Source organism: Eubalaena glacialis, chromosome 17, assembly GCF_028564815.1.
Source record: "Eubalaena glacialis isolate mEubGla1 chromosome 17, mEubGla1.1.hap2.+ XY, whole genome shotgun sequence".
Taxonomy (NCBI): Eukaryota; Metazoa; Chordata; class Mammalia; order Artiodactyla; family Balaenidae; genus Eubalaena; species Eubalaena glacialis.
Window position 1 is genome coordinate 25153130 of NC_083732.1, and position 4791 is coordinate 25157920.

Here is a 4791-nt window from a genome sequence, read left to right on the forward strand (position 1 = left end):
ACTGACTCATTCGCATTGCCTTCTCTCACCACCTTCTGATGGTCCATGTAATTTTCAGGGTGGCAGTAGACTAATGGAGCTAATTCTCACATAGACTTTGAATACATTAAAGCTGAGTCAGGGACTTCCCTGGTGGCGCAGTGGTTAAGAATCTGCCTGCCAATGCTGGGGACACGGGTTCGAGCCCTGGTCTGGGAAGATCCCACATGCCGCGGAGCAAATAAGCCTGTGCGCCACAGCTGCTGAGCCTGCACTCTAGAGCCCAAGAGCCACAACTACTGAGCCCACGTGCCACAACTACTGAAACCCTTGCGCCTAGAGCCCAAGCTCCACAACAAGAGAAGCCACCGCAATGAGAAGCCCGCACACCGCAACGAAGAGCAGCCCCCGCTCACCGCAGCTAGAGAAAGCCTGCACGCAGCAACGAAGACCCAATGCGCCCAAAAATAAATAATAAATAAATTAATTAATTTTAAAAAGATTAAAAAAAAAGAAAAGCTGAGTCAATGAGTGGGAACAATTTAATCATTTCATCCTCTGCATGTGAAATGTGCTGTAAAGAGATGTCAGTGTATGCTGACATCAGAGCATCAGACATCAGATGTCAGAGTATGCTCATAATTACAAACGTACTATTTTAACTTACTACTTTAATGCTAAAGGAACTTGTTATATTACACTGTCATCAGACATTTGATAAGAATAAAATGCATATTAAAGTAGGACATGTCTATGCAACATGAGACTCATGCCATTTAACCAATTTATAAAGAAAAGATGAAGTGGAAGGAAACCAAGTTCAAAGAAATACTGCCCATTGATGGCCAAGCTGGATGCAGATGGGGGGTTTTGAACGTCCTGGGTAAGCCCTGACTCTGATGTCCTACCTAAACATCATACAGCATAGCTCGCACATTGACCACTTTTAAATTCAGTAACATCACTTGTTCAGTTCAATTCGGCAAATATGTAATTGACTCAAACTTTCTATATGCCGTGTTCTGTGTTCTGTTTGGGCAAAAGAGCAATGGACCAGAGAAATATGGACCACACCCTCAGGGAAAACAAAGGAAAGAACCCGTTTGTATTTGTTAAATTTGTAATTGTTAGCAAAGAAATATTTTCTAAAATTAAAAGTGCCATTATTTAAACATATGTTACTATGATTTTTATTGCTTTGTTTCTTATAATAGGAAAAAATAAGAAAAAATCATGAGCCTTCATCAATACGAGGTGGTTTCATAAATTATTATACTTCTACTCTATGGAATATTATGCAGTTATTTGGTAGAATGAGATAGATTTATATGAAGGAATTGGGAAAATGTAATGATATATTAAGAAAAAACTAGTTATGTGTACAATTCCATTTTTGTAAAAAGAAAAACAACAATGGTAGTAATGGTATTTATATGTATACTGTACATGTTAGTTTAGCAAAGGAATAAGTAAAGAAGGTGAATACCAAATTTTTAACAGTGGTTACATCAGTTGGGCAAACTTTTGAATTGTAACTCAGAGAAGTAGTATTAATACTTTTAATTAAAAGCATTGCTTTACTGGTGAAAAAATACATAATGTTAAGTAGAAAAGAATGGACTACATCTAAACTAAGAAAAATAAACAGGAGTATGGTGGAGATGAAAGTGTCAAGATGTTAATATTTGCCTCGAGATAGAATAATGATCATTATAAGGAAATTTTTCTCTCCCTCTGGACAGTTTAATGTATTTTCTGTATTTTTTACAGAAGCATGCATTAATGTAACAATCAGAAAGAAATAAAATTATAAGGAAGATGTTTGTGCCCTTTGACTTAACTCCATTCTTAAGTTTCTTGTTGAAAATAGAATATACCAGAAGAATCCAAATGAGAAAAATTTCTTTAAAAAATTAATTATAAGGTGAAACTATGCCCTCATTCCAGAAATAATTACTTAAAACTGTTTTTTGGAACTTCTTTTGGATGTTCCAGTGCATTCAGCAGAATCATTGGACTATTATATCTACCCAATTAAACAGAAGTTTATCTTTGAGCTCATCTCTATGTGCTAACCACATTCCATTCTGGGTAAGGCCCACTCCACACTAATCATTCTCGGTAAGGCCCACTCCACACTAATCTGTGGTATCATCACGTAAATTCATAGAAAAAAAACACATTCCTCAGAAATTACACCAGAAATTTCCCTCCAGTTATAACTATTTAAGAAGAAGCATGTTCTAAAGTCCCAAAATAATCAATAATAAAGAAAACGCTTCTTGTGTAAAAATTTATATTCGCTGAGGAGCTTAAAATTTGAATAACTGCTTACCATGTGTGTGTGAAGTGTGAGGGTAAAGCAGACAATCCATTTGGTAAACACTATTGGTTGCCCACCGTGGTTCCTTTTCTCATCGCTGGGAAGTGCAGGGGCAGATGTAAATAGAAATTACACCAGGTATGGTTGATGGTTGTCCAGACAACTTCTGAGACACTCAGGCTGGGCACCAGGGAGTAGGGATGGAGAGAAAAGTAATACACGGGGAAATGCAAGGCTTTAGTTCCTACCTGGAAAATCTATGCTGTTAAAACGTGGCCATGGAGCAGGAAGACCTGTGATGGAGTTCTGTAATTTGAAGTTTTACTGAAATTGAGCATGTCAGTTAACCTCTGAGCAGTCAATTTCTGATTGATCTGTGCTGAATTGAAAAAAACCCATACCCCCCCAAAACCAAGCACTTTACAGAGTTATTGTGAGGATTAAAGGAGATGATATTTGCAAAATTATATTTTATAAAGTGTGAAGTTCAATACATAAGTTGGATATATCAATAATCAAGGGCATGTTATATTACTTGGGACACATACAGTGTCTTCCACTTGGTCATTCCCCATTAAGTATTTATTAAATTTATTTGGTGAGTCAGGACATGTATTGGTGATAAAGTGATGTTTTGGCAGCTATTTTCATTAGAAAAACCAAGTTTCCCTGGGTGAGGTAAAATTAAAAGGCAGTTACACTTTGCACGGCCACAAAATACCTAACATCATCGTGCAATCTTAGAACCAGTAGGATAACATGCAGTCACTTGATTCAACCTTCTACTGGTGGCTGGTATTTATCTTCTCATCTATTCTATCCTAGAGCACTAATTCATTGATTCATTGTGACTCATTGATTCAATTATTCAGCCAGGAAACATCATTTGAGACCTGATTGTGTTTCAGACACTCTGCTAAGAGCTGTTGATGCAACGGTGAAGAAAGACAAACACTCCCTGTCCTTACGGAGGTTACAGCATGGTATTTGAGACAGATAATTGTCACGTAATCACACAAACTATTGTAACCATGACAATTGCTTGGAAGGATAGGTATGTAATTCCACAGGAGCCTGTAATTTCTATGTTTGATTTAGTCAGAGAGGTCAGGAGAGACTTCTCTGAGCTGGAGGTGTGTGGACTTAAATCCAAAGGATAAAAGGTAGTGGCCAGAAGATGAACAGAAGAGAGAAAAACATTCTAGGCAGAAGGAACAGCTTGTGTAAAGGTCGTGCACGCAAAGGAGCATCTCAGTCTGAGTAAATGAAAGAAGGCCAGAGTAGCTGAATCTCAGAGTTAGGGGCTGGTAGACGAAGATGATGCTGGAGAGGTTCGTGGTAGCTGGAAACCACGCAAGACTTGAAGGCTGTGTTAACGGTTAGGGTTAGGGTTCACAATGTTTCTGAAGAGCAGTAGAAAGCAAATGAAGGTTGTAAACGAGTGTGTCATAACCAGATCTGTACTTTGGGGAAAAAAAAAAAATCACTCTCATTGTGTTTGGAAAAATAGACCAGAGATCGGCCAGGGTTGATGTATTATTTTTCTATTGCAGCTGAAAGAAATTATCACAAGTTAGGCATTTAAAACAATATCACAGGGACTTCCCTGGTGGTGCAGTGGTTAAGAATCTGCCTGCCAATGAGGGGTACATGGGTTCGATCCCTGGTCCAGGAAGATCCCACATGCCACTGAGCAACTGGGCCCGTGCACCATAACTACTGAGCCTGCGCTCTAGAGCCCGCGAGCCACAACTACTGAGCCAGTGTGCCACAACTACTGAAGGCTGCGTGCCTAGAGCCTGTGCTCCGCAACAAGAGAAGCCACCGCAATGAGAAGCACGTGCACCGCAACGAAGAGTAGCCCCCGCTCACTACAACTAGAGAAAAGCCCACGTTCAGCAAAGAAGACCCAACTCAGCCAATAATAAATAAAAAAAACAAAAAAAAACCCACAAAAAACAATATCACAGTTTTCACAGAGGGTCACAGAGGGTCTCGGGCACGGCAAGGCTCAGAGGGGTTCTCTGTCCCGGATGTCACCAGGTAGGAATCAAGGTATCACCTGGGGCTGAGGTTCTCATCCTGAGCTCACAGGTTGCTGGAATTCATTTCCCTCTCCTGCTCTCCGTGCAGTCCCTCCTCTCTGAGCCAGTAACTCCTCCAGGTCAAGTCCAGTCTCTTCAACTTCCCCGTCTGCTGCCCCTCTTATTTTCTCTTCTTGGGCTGGCCAGCAGCTCCACTTGGAAGGATTCATGTGATGATATTGAGTTTACCTAGATAATCCAGGATAATCTCCCTATTTTAAAGCCAAGCTCATTAATAACCATTACATCTGCAGAGGCCCTTTTGCCATGTAGTATGTTATTCACAGTCATGACATCGGGAACAAAGATCGTGGCCAAAATTCTGCCTACTATATTTGATTTAGGGATACCAATTAGAAAGTTATTCTAATAGTTCAAGCAGGAGAGGTTGATTATCTGGACTAG